Source organism: Crassostrea angulata, chromosome 8, assembly GCF_025612915.1.
Source record: "Crassostrea angulata isolate pt1a10 chromosome 8, ASM2561291v2, whole genome shotgun sequence".
NCBI lineage: Eukaryota > Metazoa > Mollusca > Bivalvia > Ostreida > Ostreidae > Magallana > Magallana angulata.
The window spans coordinates 50,649,424-50,666,983 of record NC_069118.1 but is presented as its reverse complement, the minus strand read 5'-3'; the positions used below and the strand labels follow the sequence as shown (position 1 = coordinate 50,666,983).

Genomic DNA, 17,560 nt, shown 5'->3' with positions numbered 1-17,560 from the left:
CTTTTCACACATATATGGATATTTGGAATGGTGGAGAGAGAGCAACACGCTTATATTGTATCCAGTTGGAGATCGCACAGAGGATACACTCCTTCGAATAATACGAAGACATGTGGAAGTTGGAAGCACCATATACAGCGATGGATGGTTATCTTAATTTTCTAGACATAGGGTATGAACATTTCACAGTTACACCCAAGTACACTTTCAAGAAAACATACATTAACATGAAGACACGTCAGAAGGAAGAAGTACATATACACGTAAATATCGAGGGAGCATGGAAACATGCGAAGGGCCATTTCAAGAGGATGTCTAAAACAAAGATCAACCATTTTGAGGGACACCTTGCAGAGATAATGTGGAGGTCAGCAGTGAAGTGGGACGTCTATACATCATTCTTCGACCTTGTTAAGTCTGTTTACCCCTAGACAAGCCTTCGACATACAAGTACATGACCCCACACTTCGGCCTGCCTTCCAGACTCCCAGTTATCTGACTGGGATATTACACCAGGTAAGTTATTATAATTGAAATTTGTTTTTGGAAAACAACTAAAAGGTGGAAAAACATTTAAATATCTTTACAATAACAATAGCACAAAAATTAGTGTTAAACAAATATTTAGGAAACACTGTTGGGAAATCCTAATCAGATGTAGACCGCCTGAGCGATGGAAGCCGTTTCAATTGTCTGAGCGATGGAGGCACTTCTATTGGTTGCAAAATCATTTTAGACAGTGAGGACTTTGAATTTCCCAGAAACCAAATAGCCAGTGACAACTTTTTGCGCATTGGCAAGGAACAGCACCTGCAGGCACGCAGTCTTGATAGTGTTTACAGACTGTTAATGGAGTGGGATCCAGACAAACTCTTCACTTACAGGTATATTACATATTAGGAATGGACATGAAAACATTCTTTACAACAGCATACTAAGAAATGGAATTGGATTTCAATGAAATTAAAAAGAAATGTTGCAAAAAGTTTATACATATATATAATAAAAAAAATAACAGCCGATTCAAAACTTCACCAGTTTCATTGTAATCTTTAGGAGTTTTTAGCAATCACCATAGGTACATGCATTTCAAGTGATCATTGTGAAGTCAAATGACAAATGGACAGGAAGGATAAACCACAGCTTCAGGTCAGGCCCTTCCCATCCAAAATTCGTTCTTCTTTCAAGGAAAAAAGGTACTACCTGTGAAATGTACATTATTTCATTAACTTTAGGAGACGTAATATGTTATTACCGAGTAACAAGTTCTCCTATAAATGTTAAGGTTAAATAAAGTTATTACCTACATAGTTTTATTTGATGTCTTTCTCAGGTTCCTCTAGCCAACACGATCCTCTTACAGAGAAGAAAAGGAAACCTTTCACATCATCTGATAAAGGTAAAAAAAAATTAATACTCATTTAAATTAAATTCTTACGTAATAAATTAAATAACATATATAATTGAAATTTCAACAGTTATCATTGAATACGTGTTTAAATACATGTACATTTAAATTGATATTCCTGCACTTAAGGTTCTATCCAAAGGAGGAGGATCTCCGGAATGACGGTGTGTGTTATCCTCCGTTATACGTAGAGAAGAACGTCGTTCCTGCCTCCAGAAAGAGGGTAACATCATCTACGACCAATCCATACTACAAAGATGCATTCTTCTGGTCTGACGATGACGATTTTCAATTCTGATGGATGGCGTATTGAATGGCTCCATTTGACAACGCATTTTTGTTTTTTCTTCGTTTTTTAATTACTATATATGTTAAGATTTAAAAGATATTTCATTTCTCTTCTGTTGATAGTATGTTTAATATATTTGAAATAAAAATTCATTCTTATGCATTATTTGCTTACCAATGAAGATGATGAACAGGTTTTGTCAGAGATAAAAAACAATCCTCTTACCTGCTTCCTCGTTTTCTTCAACCCGAAGAATTAGGGATCGTTAATGCTCGACAATACCCGTATCCAGATATTGTTAAGGGTTACGAAGAATTTAAGTGAATATCATCTTTAAAAGAAGGATTACGATCATACTTTGATGCTGTGATAATAACGTGTTGGCCTAAAAGTCGATTTTAAAAATTATTAATCCAACCGGAAATTGTATAAGGAGAGGATAACTCGTTCAATAACGATAACTCTAGTTTATGAAAAGGGAAGCGGATCGAGTTTTATACAATTACTATGATAATTGAGATAAAAAGGAAACCAATTACTTACACTAAATCAAAATAAGCAAAATCTTATGGAAGGTTACGGAGATCGTGTTGTATCCCCTCACCCCTAGCAAATGTGAATGTGTGATACTGGAAAGACGTGGTCAATAACGGTTGGTTTCTTATGAACTAAATTTGTGAAAATGAACTTTAAGGTTCGTTATTCATGTACTATAACAACGTTACTGTTACGAGAAAGTTGTTGTTGAGCTCTGTATTGTTGTATTTTTCTTCCCTTCTAATAGCAAATGTGAATTCAAGCAACGCAATAAAAAATAATCACCTTTCAGCTTTGATACATTTTTCTTTTACATTTACATTTATTGATATAAAAAAGTATTAATCAGATATAATACAGCAAGTAGTTATCAACTTAAAGCAATATGAGCTGTATTTTCAGGATTCTATTTTGCTGCTAAAACCTGCTAGAATGATACGACTGCCTGTAACTTAAACTTTTATGATATTTAAGATTTGAAAAAAAAATCAATAATTTTTATCAGAGGAAGGATTTATATTTGTACAGGACGACAACAATTCAATTTTGCTTCAATAAAGGCTTCTTTAATAGCTTTTCCAACAAAAATAGGTCTAACAGAAATTTTGAAAACCATTATATTTTTGTCATTTCTGCAGAAAATAGCACTTTCAAAAAAAGAATTAGCATGAAAATACAGTTCATATTGCTTTAACAAATATGCTATAAAATATGTTCGTTAGAAAAAATATTTCACAAAGCCATAAATTCTTGTCTTAATCCATCTTTTATGTTGATTAACACTATTTTTCAGCAACAATGCAGATATTAGTTTTTACATGTTATCGAAATCAACGCTTAATATCTCTGACACAGTGTTTTATTTTAACGTTCTATGTACAGATTGACAGTAAAAACGCCTATCAGTTCAATGATATTCAAAATGTTCAATACCGACCATGAATCTAAGGTTCATTTATCATCATAACATATTTACGAACAAGTGAAATACACTTCAATAAAAATATACACTAGTAAAAAACATTTTGGGTGTTTTATATATAAATATACATTTTATTTACACTTTCAACACAAAATAATTCAAGGAAAAGTTATTCAATAAGTAGAAAATCGGACAGTGTAGTCAACAAAATACATTATTCCACATTTTGTGCTAAATGTAATAATTCTTTAATAGTTGTCTTTCATGAATATTTTTCCCAAGAAGGCGCTCGTGAATTAGGAGTTACTGTATCAATTATCTTTCTTGACACTACTGGCGTTTTATTCGGAATATTGTTATGTAACATGGAATATTGCTGTGTACTTGGCTGCAGTGAATATAGGGATATCAAATTCCAAAGCAAAATATTTCAAACTTTAATAGGCGGTAGAAATAAGGCTCCAACGCCAGAAAACCAAGTCTTATTCATTGTGGACCCCATAAAAAATATTTGTCTGGTCTGTTGTCGTCACTTTCAAAATACCGGTACTTTTTTGGTACTTTTCCATCATTAAGATTTTATTAAACAATTGTTTTTATGATTTCTTATTTAAACTAGAGGTACTGTGAGCAAGCTCACAACTGATACCCCCCGCTAAGATCATTATGCGTGTATTTTTCCAATTATACAAAATATTGGATGAATCTATTTCACCGTCCATTTTCTATAAATAACAACTGCTCTATTTTTTTTTTTAAACTGTTGTTCATAAGCAATATTTGTGTAAAGTAAGAAAATACAATGCTTCTCAATAAGAAAGATAATGAACGGACACGAATTTTGCACTTTTTCTGCCAGTGACCTTGACCTTGCCAAAATGACCTTGGGTCAAGGTCATGACACACCCTTTGGTCTTAAGCAATATTTGTGCAAAGTTAGAACATTCAATACTTCTCCATAAGAAAGATAATGACCGGACACGAATTTTGCACTATTTTACCCAACGACCTTGCCCAAATGACCTTGGATCAAGGTCATGACACACCCTTAGGTTATAAGCAATCTTTGTGTGAATAAAGAACTTCCAATAATTCTCCATAAGAAAGATATGGACCGGACACGATTGCACAGTCAGACGGACAGACGGATGAACAGACGGACGGACAGACGGACAAGGTGATTCCTATATACCCCCCCCCCCCAAACTTCGTTTGCGGGGGCTGTAAGTAAAGCATTTTCACTTTAAAAACATAGCTAAATATAGTACAGGAAACAACAATGTCTGGGAGGGGAGTCTCTCACTCAAATATCAATTTACATAATAGCTGTTTCATTGGCGAGAGGAATTTAGGTTATGGTTTAATCAATCATTTGTGCCTATCAATTCTACGTTAAGGATAAATAGGTAAAGATCATTTTGAAATAATTTTAGTTGCTTATTTTCTTAACTACTGATTAATGATAAAAATATAAAAGTACTAGTATACAGTTTAATAAAGTTCTAGTTGGAAAATTGGACAAAATTGTAAAAGAAAGAATTAACATAAAAATATAAAGAAAAAAAGACCAATCATAGTTTTAAATGCTACATGATGGAAACGATATAACTGAAAAATGATAACGCACAGCTCTAAGACTCTAAAGTTCCATCTACTTTTCATTTCCGAAAATCTTAACGAAGATCCACTTCAAGATGTGAAAAAGTTCAAATGAGGTTATAAAAGAAAAAAAAAACATACTTATCATGAACATTAATTCCTTCTGATAAAACAATGTGGAGAATAATGAAATTGATAATGTTGATAATTGTGATGTATGCGTAGAGAGCAATTAAGTTCAGTGTAACTTATCATGCTCAAATAATACAGCATTGAAAATTTTCTAAAAAAAAAAAAAAAAAAAAAAGAGTTGCACTAGCGAGGTTTTGATACATATCAACACTTTATGATATTCTGTTTAAGGCCAGCTGCATTTTAACTAGAATTTTATTGTGCATCATTGCACCCAAACGTTTAATAATTCCTTTTCATGATAAAACAGCGTGAAAAAAAATTAGATCTACAGTTGAACTTCGGTATTTCGTACACCGATATTTCGAATACAATGGATATGTCAAAGTGATTTTAAGGGTCCCAAACACTTAAACTTTTAGTATTTTACCCTTGATATCTCGAATACTCGGACATCTCAAAGTTATAACGAGGTTTGACTGTATTTTTTTAAAATTAATATCAAAATAAAAAGTCCAAAGATAGCCATGTATGTTTCCAATTAACGAATTGAATATTTGGTAATGTAAATATAGAGTTCATATCTGACGCTACAAAAATTTCCGTCCAAAAAACACCCAATATTGAGAGCCAATCTGCTGTATCGGTATATTAGAAACATAAGAGTATATAGCAGACGGGATATGTTACAATTATTTCACGTTTTTTATACGGGTTTGTACGTTATCAAATCAATCATCAAAGCCTTCGGGCTTTATAGGATTTAATGACATGACCAAACCGTACTTATATCCTCCTATCCATCACCAATTATTCCTTAATTCTTATATTTACATTTGTTGCAAATTATGGAAATAGCATTGCTCCATACTTTAATTTTCACTTTTGATCTTTCGATCAGCAGAACGTAACAAAAAATATTTTAACATTGTTGCGGGTATTTGATAAAAAAAATCGAACCAAATAAAATTATTATAAAATATTAAACACATTCTCTGTTTAATATTTTATAAAATAAAATAGTCGGGAAAATTGGTCATACTTTAAAGGAAAAAAATACTACTTCCGTTGAAGTTTAAAGAGACTATACAGCTGAAAACAGATGTGTGAATAACTTCAGATTTACCTATTCTATCGTTAGGAAATAAGAAATAACGTTCATTGTAATAGTTAAAATACATAAAAATCCCTTTCACATACTTAATTAACGTAATTTAGAGCTTCCAGAACTTAAAGGGTCGTACAAACCGGAAACCGGAATAACCTTATATCGTTTATTTGTACCACGTGGACTTTGATTGACAGTTATTGACACGTGCTGAACACTACAAGATGTTCATCCGACTACGATCATCATGGTAAACGAAGTTAAAGAGGCTCTCTAAACGGAACACATCATCACTTTCTCGATAATTTATTAATGGTTTACCAATTTTGGTTCATTCTAAAATGAACACACATAAATATGTCAAATAACCCCGCAAGGGGAGTCATTTACAAATATGAATTTAGGTTGCAGCAACTCCTATGACAAACACGCAAAATACATGCTTACAAAATAATAATTGTTGTTATTTTAAAAACTTTAAACAGTAATTACCTGGGAGAAGTAGAAAAGACATATTTTTATATACAAACATGTCCAGGAGAATCTTTGCGAGCCCTGCATGTGTTTTGCTTACAGTAAATACGCATGCGTAATAGTATAGAATACTGAACCCCGTAACACGTTGCGATGTAAATATATGATAGGTTTTACGTAATTATTAATTGTAATGAAATAATTAGGTTTATTTCATGGAGAACTTTGCAATTTTCTGAACGTTTATACATTCATGATTAGTACAAAAATACCGAACCCGATCGGAAAAAAATTTCAGGTCTTTTATTTATAAGATGCGCCGTACTGTCTCTTTAAGTAACAAAGCGATTGAAAATTTGGAAACAGAGCGTTTGAGAACAGACATACAGAGAAATTTTTAGAAAAAATCGTAGTACAGGCAGAAGAATTAGAACACATTCCTTTTTCCTTAGTTCTAGAGGTCTACACGCTAATTAATTTGTTGATGGAACGAAACGGACAGAGTGGGGAAAAGTGTTGGATTTGACGTGGTAGACGTGCACTGTGACAGGGTTATACACGAAAGGTCGGTGATAATGCGATTGCAGTTTTTTTTTTATATGTGGTAAGACTTACATTGACAATGAGTTTAAGTTTTATTTTTTTTTTGTGACGCGTTATTGTGATGTCGACCTATAAATATGATCCTACGTGAATTAAAAATATCCATAATAACTAATTTTAATTGTGAAAAAAATGAATTGATGAAATTTTTACAAACAAGAGGCCAGTAGACATAAATGGTCACCTGAGAACCATAGCCCATAATAAACGCGTCGAGGAGTTTCATTCTTTCATCCTAAAATCTTTTATAAAGAACTATTAAACCTATAATTTAGCTAAAAACTTGATTATCGTAATAAAATGTAATACCTAATATTGAAAAGGTGCAACATTCATGTAGAAAATAATTTTCTAACATTTGTTAACTTTCAAGGAAGGTTTTATATTTATATGTTTTCATACATAAACTAAATAATGTGCCTAGCATACAAGTTATCACAATTACTATAAAGTCTACTTGCTTATTAAAAAAATAAAAATCTGTTTTTGTTTCAAATAATAAAAATACGTGCTTCACTCTTTTGATCATACAACTTCTCAAATTACAATATATTCAATAATTAATTACTGAATATGAACTAGCAAAAGAAGATAATTCCATTACACAGAAACAAGACAAGATAAATCCATGAAGAATTATAATCCTCGTCCCTGAATTCTTTTCAAATGCTTTCAAAATATCTTATCAATAACTTTGATAGACAGATTCATCCTTTTTATCTTCTAAATATGTGAATTAACTCATTTGAAATGCTGTCAATGAGCAGAATGAAATAAGAAGACAAATACATACACCCCCTCTTCCCAGCCATAAACCTTTCCTTGCATGCAGGTGACATAAAATATTAAAGATGACCGCTTTTCCCCCTAAATACGCTGTTAGTTTATAATGCCTGTCATAATGCGTTTTTAAAAAAGTTATATATATTAAGATTTAATGGTCATTTTGGCCACACGCTGCTCTAAGAACCTCTACCCTATTTGAGTGTTCTTGCCCCTCCCTAGATTATAATCCCAAAATTGGCAGGCATGAAATTTAGTAAATTTTTATAAATGGCTTTATTTTCTTTCATTATATGCTGTCAGTTTTCATTCAGTATCAGAAGTTAAGAAGATAATTTCTTAAAACATTTAATGCATTAATACTATATGACTTTTTTTGTCCCCGCACTAAAGTCAGAACCCCTACCTCTGGGGACATAAACTTTATAATTTTGTTAGAGGGGGTTTTTATCTACAAAATTGTGACTTCTGTTTTCTTTAGTCAGGTCAGTTGGAATAGAGAAGATCATTTTCAAATATTATATGCATTAACACTGTACATCCATTCAGACTCCACTCTATAATCAAAACCCATAGTAAAGGTGACATGAAATTTTAGTACAAAACTCCTGGTTAACATAATTATTTAGTCAGTTTTTTTAACAGGTGTGTAATAGAAGAGAAGAAGTTTTTTTAAATACAATATATGCATTAACACTATATGGCCATACCCCCCCCCCCAACCTGAACCCCTGACCCAGAGGCGTGAATTTCACAATTTAGGAAGAAGAGTTAACTCCAAGGACATCATAACCGTGCATTCATTTCTTTTCCAACATGTGTGGGAGTTAAAAGATTTCCCTAAGATTTAATACATTTTCACAACATGGCTAAATTGGCCCCGCCCTAAGGCCTAAACCCCTGTCCCAGGGTTCATGAATTTCACAATTTAGGTACTAGTAAAGTCCATGGACATCATAACAATCAATTCAGTTTTATCCAAGTATACATGAGAGCAGAGAAAAGTATTTTCTAAGATTTAATACATTTTACCATATGGCCTAACTGGCCCCACCCTTGAGCCTGAACTCCTGACCCAGTGGCCTTGGACATCATAACCATTCATTTAGGTTTTCCTCACATGTGTGGGAGTAGAGAAGAAGGTGTTTGAAAATGTGTCCTTTTTGCATATTTTGCCCCACCTGTGGTCCCTGTGGGATGGTAGAGCCATGAATTGCACAATATAGATTCCTCTTACCATAGAGATTATTCAAACAAAAATTGGTAACAATTGGCATTGTAGTTTTAAAGAAGAAGTTAAAAATATTAAATTGTTCTAAAATGCACTAGGCACGACGACGGACGAATACCATTAGCAATAGGTCACCTGAGTTATTTGCCATTGTTATGGACATACCAATCCCCCCCCCCACCCCCCGATGTGCCTGCGTTTTTTCATGCGTACACTCTTTCATCGTGGCCAATCATTATTGTATTTTTATCAGAAAAATGACTATTTTCGTGCATTGGAACCGTAGAGTTCGTTTGGCAACTGCTTTTTTATTATTTGATTTTTCACAGTATTATCGGACAAAGTGTCTCTTAAACAAACTTCTCTTATTTTCTGTAATCGCGGGGCGTATTTTTTTTTGGTCTGCCACTTCTATTCTATTTTCTATTACAGTGCGTAATATATAAATAATGTGAAATAAAGTTTCTCACAATGGGGTGTTGCTAAAACGCGGAACGGAAAACGGAACGGAAAGCGGAACGGAAGGGAAAACGGAAAATCTTATCTAATGTTATTTACCTCATAGATTTGTTAATCATGCTAAAACGATATACTTTATGTACCTTTTTATATTTTTTTTGGAAAGATTAGCAATATTAGATTATTTATTCAAGAATATTTATTACCTCAAAATTAACAGTACATGCATTGACCACTATATTCTGTCCCAAAATATCCTCGATTCACTTTTTGCTGTATATTTATATATACCTCAGGGTTTAAGCGATTCTCTTTTAGAAGCATTACACATTCTCATTATTCTTTCTTTAAAACGTCCTCTCTAGCTTATCAGCTGGTATAAATACACGGCTAAAAACAAAGAAGTCTACGGGGTTTTGCATTTCAACAGACCCGGATTATAGTGTTGAAAAATTGTGCAAGGTCTTCTGAGTGACTTCCAAATGGAGAAAAGATGTCAACATTTTCCATTATAAATCGTCCAAATGTGCTGCATGAATGTTTTGGGATGGACATACAATAGTCCCAATATATAATCTTAAAATCAAATTAGGCAACGTCTAGAGCTCTCTATTCGGATCATATGTTTATAGCTGCTGGAATAAACAACTGCTTAGTAATGCAAACGTAAACAAAATTGCATTGCTAAAAATACTAGTTTCACAAATTACTAGTTTCACAAATTACCGGGTATATTTTAATGTTTTCTGTATTTTAATTTTTAATGTCGTCAGTCCTACGGTTTTTTTTTCTTCCATCTCAATGATACTGTATCGTCTGTATGATAAAAGATCGTCTAGAACACCGACAATTCAATTTTGATGTAAGTATATACATGTACATCATCATATTTGAAATATAAAAATGTATACATTTGATTTTTCCGTTTCGTACTCAACTAAAGCCGAATGAATACAATGCTATAATTGATAGACATTCATATGAATATTAATAAGATAACAACATGTTGATAATCATTCATTAGATATAAATAAAAGATACAAAGTAAATCGTTTCTGGCCAGTCTATAACCTTTTTAAGGTCAGACGACACGTTCCTCGAGAATCTTTTTTGTATCTCCTCGTAATAAAGAGTTCCAATAAAAATATTAATTTTATAATTATTTTAAAAATGATTAAAATTTGATTGAAAGTGGTTATGTGTCTATATGGCTGAGTGGTTAGAACCGTGGCCGCTCACTGCCAGAAGCATATATAGATTCTAGAGGTCGTGAGTTCAAAGCCCCGACCCCGCCGAGATAGAGTTCCATTATAGTGAATTTTACTGTGCTGTATATGAATTTATTTTTATATCAGCAATTCAAGTGTATTTTCAAGAAGGTTATATAGGAAATTGCATACTCTAGTATTTTGCAGAAATGCCTGGTAAGGTACCCTAATTTTTTGCAAGAAAGCTTGTCAAAGTAGTAGTAAACCATTAACAAATTCCTGGAAAAAGTTATCTAAAATTGAGGAACGTGTCGTCTGACCTTAAGCGATAAACGTGATGCTATATTTTCCATTCCGATCCGCTTTCCGTTCCGCTTTTCGTTCCGCGTTTTAGCAACACCCCTCACAATGATATGGGCGGCGGATATGATAATAAGACGTTAAAACAAATCGAACAACAACTATTTTAAAAACATGTTAAAATACCAAACAGACCAGATTAAAACAAAATCAACAGTCTCATTTGCAGAATCAACAGACACCGGTGCAGAACAAACGATCGTCGATGAAAAACTAACAATTATGCGCTGAATTAACGCTAGATGGCGTGCAAAAAGGTCTCAGGAGAAATTGTACCCTGAAAAAATGCAACCTGGAAGAAGCGTACCCTTGACGAATAGTAAACGTTTCAATGCGAAGATTCAGAATAAATTTTTCTCCAGAATTAGGGGGAGGGGGGGGGGTGTATTTAGATTTGCCAAGGCCTGGTTTGTCAGGATCCACATACCCACACAGAAGGGTGCGTTTTCTGTGTTTTCTATGCATGACAGTTGGTTTGGCATCGGTATTCGTTTGATTCATAAATTATGATTGGTATGTCCATAACAATGGCAAATAACTCAGGTGACCTATTGCTAATGGTATTCGTCCGTCGTCGTGCCTAGTGCATTTAAGAACAATTTAATATTTTTAACTTCTTCTTTAAAACTACAATGCCAATTGTTACCAATTTTTGTTTGAATAATCTCTATGGTAAGAGGAATCTATATTGTGCAATTCATGGCTCTACCATCCCACAGGGACCACAGGTGGGGCAAAATATGCAAAAAGGACACATTTTCAAACACCTTCTTCTCTACTCCCACACATGTGAGGAAAACCTAAATGAATGGTTATGATGTCCAAGGCCACTGGGTCAGGAGTTCAGGCTCAAGGGTGGGGCCAGTTAGGCCATGTTGTGAAAATGTATTAAATCTTAGAAAATACTTTTCTCTACTCTCATGTATACTTGGATAAAACTGAATTGATTGTTATGATGTCCATGGACTTTACTAGTACCTAAATTGTGAAATTCATGAACCCTGGGACAGGGGTTTAGGCCTTAGGGCGGGGCCAATTTAGCCATGTTGTGAAAATGTATTAAATCTTAGGGAAATCTTTGAACTCCCACACATGTGGAAAAAGAAATAAATGCACGGTTATGATGTCCTTGGAGTTAACTCTTCTTCCTAAATTGTGAAATTCACGCTCTGGGTCAGGGGTTCAGGTTGGGGGGGGGGGGATATGGCCATATAGTGTTAATGCATATATTGTATTTAAAAAAAACTTCTTCTCTTCTATTACACACCTGTTAAAAAAACTGACTAAATAATTATGTTAACCAGGAGTTTTGTACTAAAATTTCATGTCACCTTTACTATGGGTTTTGATTATAGAGTGGAGTCTGAATGGATGTACAGTGTTAATGCATATAATATTTGAAAATGATCTTCTCTATTCCAACTGACCTGACTAAAGAAAACAGAAGTCACAATTTTGTAGACAAAAACGCCCTCTAACAAAATTATAAAGTTTATGTCCCCAGAGGTAGGGGTTCTGACTTTAGTGCGGGGACAAAAAAATCATATAGTGTTAATGCATTAAATGTTTTAAGAAATTATCTTCTTAACTTCTGATACTGAATGAAAACTGACAGCATATAATGGAAGAAAATAAAGCCATTTATAAAAATTTACTAAATTTCATGCCTGCCAATTTTGGGATTATAATCTAGGGAGGGGCAAGAACACTCAAATAGGGTAGGGGTTCTTAGAGCAGCGTGTGGCCAAAATGACCATTAAATCTTATTAAATAACTTTTTTTAAAACGCATTATGACAGGCATTATAAACTAACAGCATATTTAGGGGGAAAAGCTGTCATCTTTAATATTTTATGTCACCTGCATGCAAGGAAAGGTTTATGGCTGGGAAGAGGGGGTGTATGTATTTGTCTTCTTATTTCATTCTGCTCATTGACAGCATTTCAAATGAGTTAATTCACATATTTAGAAGATAAAAAGGATGAATCTGTCTATCAAAGTTATTGATAAGATATTTTGAAAGCATTTGAAAAGAATTCAGGGACGAGGATTATAATTCTTCATGGATTTATCTTGTCTTGTTTCTGTATAATGGAATTATCTTCTTTTGCTAGTTCATATTCAGTAATTAATTATTGAATATATTGTAATTTGAGAAGTTGTATGATCAAAAGAGTGAAGCACGTATTTTTATTATTTGAAACAAAAACAGATTTTTATTTTTTTAATAAGCAAGTAGACTTTATAGTAATTGTGATAACTTGTATGCTAGGCACTTTATTTAGTTTATGTATGAAAACATATAAATATAAAACCTTCCTTGAAAGTTAACAAATGTTAGAAAATTATTTTCTACATGAATGTTGCACCTTTTCAATATCAGGTATTACATTTTATTACGATAATCAAGTTTTTAGCTAAATTATAGGTTTAATAGTCCTTTATAAAAGATTTTAGGATGAAAAAATGAAACTCCTCGACGCGTTTATTATGGGCTATGGTTCTCAGGTGACCATTTATGTCTACTGGCCTCTTGTTTGTAAAAATTTCATCAATTCATTTTTTTCACAATTAAAATTAGTTATTATGGATATTTTTAATTCACGTAGGATCATATTTATAGGTCGACATCACAATAACGCGTCACAAAAAAAAATAAAACTTAAACTCATTGTCAATGTAAGTCTTATCACATATATTAAAAAAAAACTGCAATCGCATTATCACCGACCTTTCGTGTATAACCCTGTCACAGTGCACGTCTACCACGTCAAATCCAACACTTTTCCCCACTCTGTCCGTTTCGTTCCATCAACAAATTAATTAGCGTGTAGACCTCTAGAACTAAGGAAAAAGGAATGTGTTCTAATTCTTCTGCCTGTACTACGATTTTTTCTAAAAATTTCTCTGTATGTCTGTTCTCAAACGCTCTGTTTCCAAATTTTCAATCGCTTTGTTACTTAAAGAGACAGTACGGCGCATCTTATAAATAAAAGACTTGAAATTTTTTTCCGATCGGGTTTGGTATTTTTGTACTAATCATGAATGTATAAACGTTCAGAAAATTACAAAGTTCTCCATGAAATAAACCTGATTATTTCATTACAATTAATAATTACGTAAAACCTATCATATATTTACATCGCAACGTCACTACTGGCTCTAAAAACCCCTGTCCGTATGAAAATCCCCTGTCTTCCCCTGTCGTCCCCTGTGTTTTCACTGTCATCCCCTGTACATCCCCTGTGTGCCACTGTACAGAGCCCCTGTATACCCTGTCATCCCCTGTGCGCCCTTGTACACATCCCCCTGTGTGCCACTGTAAGCCCCTGTCACCCCCTGTACGCCCCTGTCATCCCCTGTAAGCCACTGTATACCCCTGTGCATGCCCCTGACATCCCCTGTACGGCTTTTGACTGGGTTTTTTTTTTCAATATCATTTTCTTAATTCAGCTATTGAAATCACATGTGTTATATTTTGAGCTATATTTGCACTCAACAGCGCCGAATCACAAGACACACTGTTATCGTAATTTTAGAAATCACATGTTTTAGTTGATAATTTATTGATACTTTTATAATCCTGCTAACAACTAAAGTTTTGAGATTCACTGGATGGTAAACCTCAGGTGAAGGCGGGGATTATTTTTTATATTAGGTGTGCAAGCCCTCAGGGCATGTAGTCCTTTGGAGATCAGGAACATCGATACTCCCTAATGTTTGAAAAACAGACATAAAAATACAACAAAGAGTGAATTATCATTTTTTTTAAATTGTCTACAGATATATGTACACTTTTCTTATGAATATCTTAAGTCTATAAATCAGATGATTCTTGGTAATAAACAACACACTAGAGACTAGGATCAAGCGCGGCACATGGTTTTTAATTTTGTATATATCTAAACATATAGGAGCGAACTAAAACCAATCAATCAGTCAGAATATAGAGTTTATAATCAGCTATGTAACGATAGAGTACACCTTTCTTGGTTATACCTTTATTAATTTCCCGTCAATAGCAAAAAAAAGCTTCAATAGCTTATATAAATTGGCCTAAGAAATTATTTTATTATGTTTGTTCAATACGTTTCTGACCGGCTTATTGGACTCTTGAATTGAATTCAAACTGATGTTTTAATCTCATAATCAATTTCATTAATTTCGAAAATCTAATTGGCATACCTCTTTTTACTGCAAAGTGGAAGATATCAAAGATAATTTAATTAATTGCTCATGAATAGAAATCTGTCGCCAAGGTTAAAAAATGTAAATGTGTTTTCTATACATGTAGGGGGTTTTATAGATATTGAGAAATTAAAAAAAAAACTGATAAGGAGAGAGAGAGAGAGAGAGAGAGAGAGAGAGAGAGAGAGAGAGAGAGAGAGAGAGAGAGAGTGAGTGAGTGAGTTTGCATTGATTTTGAATTAAATTAATTAGTCATGTAGTTTACTCTGGAATTGATTTCCTAATAAGTAAACACGCAATCCTAATTTTTATTACCTATTCTTTATCATTTCGCAGCCCTGGTCAGAATATACATAACATACATGTAAATGTAGAACTAGTGTTTTCTATACATGTAGCCTTAGGAGTTTAATACAGAGAGAGAGAGAGAGAGAGAGAGAGAGAGAGAGAGAGAGAGAGAGAGAGAAAGAGAGAGAGAGAGAGAGATTGCATTGATTTTTAATGAAAAGTTACTTATAGTTTAACCGGGAATTAATTTCCTAATAAGTAAACATGCAATCCTAATTAATTTTCATAACCAATTTTCTATAATTATTTAGATTAACTTAAAGTTGTCAAATTGATTTTTAATACATCAATGTTTTATACTAGACCAGATCAATTGATCAAAAAACTTGAAGACATAATATGTCTTCAAGTTTTTTGATCAATTGATCTGGTCTAGTATAAAACATTGATGTATTAAAAATCAATATGACAACTTTAAGTTAATCTAAATAATTATAGAAAATTGGTTATGAAAATTAATTAGGATTGCATGTTTACTTATTAGGAAATTAATTCCCGGTTAAACTATAAGTAACTTTTCATTAAAAATCAATGCAATCTCTCTCTCTCTCTCTCTCTTTCTCTCTCTCTCTCTCTCTCTCTCTCTCTCTGTATTAAACTCCTCAGGCTACATGTATAGAAAACACTAGTTCTACATTTACATGTATGTTATGTATATTCTGACCAGGGCTGCGAAATGATAAAGAATAGGTAATAAAAATTAGGATTGCGTGTTTACTTATTAGGAAATCAATTCCAGAGTAAACTACATGACTAATTAATTTAATTCAAAATCAATGCAAACTCACTCACTCACTCTCTCTCTCTCTCTCTCTCTCTCTCTCTCTCTATCTCTCTCTCTCTCTCTCTCCTTATCAGTTTTTTTTTAATTTCTCAATATCTATAAAACCCCCTACATGTATAGAAAACACATTTACATTTTTTAACCTTGGCGACAGATTTCTATTCATGAGCAATTAATTAAATTATCTTTGATATCTTCCACTTTGCAGTAAAAAGAGGTATGCCAATTAGATTTTCGAAATTAATGAAATTGATTATGAGATTAAAACATCAGTTTGAATTCAATTCAAGAGTCCAATAAGCCGGTCAGAAACGTATTGAACAAACATAATACAATAATTTCTTAGGCCAATTTATATAAGCTATTGAAGCTTTTTTTTTGCTATTGACGGGAAATTAATAAAGGTATAACCAAGAAAGGTGTACTCTATCGTTACATAGCTGATTATAAACTCTATATTCTGACTGATTGATTGGTTTTAGTTCGCTCCTATATGTTTAGATATATACAAAATTAAAAACCATGTGCCGCGCTTGATCCTAGTCTCTAGTGTGTTGTTTATTACCAAGAATCATCTGATTTATAGACTTAAGATATTCATAAGAAAAGTGTACATATATCTGTAGACAATTTAAAAAAAATGATAATTCACTCTTTGTTGTATTTTTATGTCTGTTTTTCAAACATTAGGGAGTATCGATGTTCCTGATCTCCAAAGGACTACATGCCCTGAGGGCTTGCACACCTAATATAAAAAATAATCCCCGCCTTCACCTGAGGTTTACCATCCAGTGAATCTCAAAACTTTAGTTGTTAGCAGGATTATAAAAGTATCAATAAATTATCAACTAAAACATGTGATTTCTAAAATTACGATAACAGTGTGTCTTGTGATTCGGCGCTGTTGAGTGCAAATATAGCTCAAAATATAACACATGTGATTTCAATAGCTGAATTAAGAAAATGATATTGAAAAAAAAAACCCAGTCAAAAGCCGTACAGGGGATGTCAGGGGCATGCACAGGGGTATACAGTGGCTTACAGGGGATGACAGGGGCGTACAGGGGGTGACAGGGGCTTACAGTGGCACACAGGGGGATGTGTACAAGGGCGCACAGGGGATGACA

General features: G+C 33.3%; 2 long non-coding RNA genes across 2 annotated transcripts; one reads left to right on the top strand and one right to left on the bottom strand.

The window, feature by feature from the left end:
• The first annotated feature begins 427 nt into the window (after positions 1 to 427).
• LOC128161391 (uncharacterized) lies at positions 428 to 1,624 on the top strand. The gene is made up of 5 exons (XR_008240363.1): positions 428 to 516; positions 629 to 884; positions 1,057 to 1,196; positions 1,334 to 1,399; positions 1,538 to 1,624. It is a non-coding gene; the product is annotated as an uncharacterized LOC128161391 (long non-coding RNA).
• Positions 1,127 to 1,613, bottom strand: LOC128161392 (uncharacterized). The gene is made up of 3 exons (XR_008240364.1): positions 1,511 to 1,613; positions 1,308 to 1,390; positions 1,127 to 1,203 (listed from the first exon to the last, which is right to left on the bottom strand). It is a non-coding gene; the product is annotated as an uncharacterized LOC128161392 (long non-coding RNA).
• Positions 1,625 to 17,560: the final 15,936 nt, after the last annotated feature.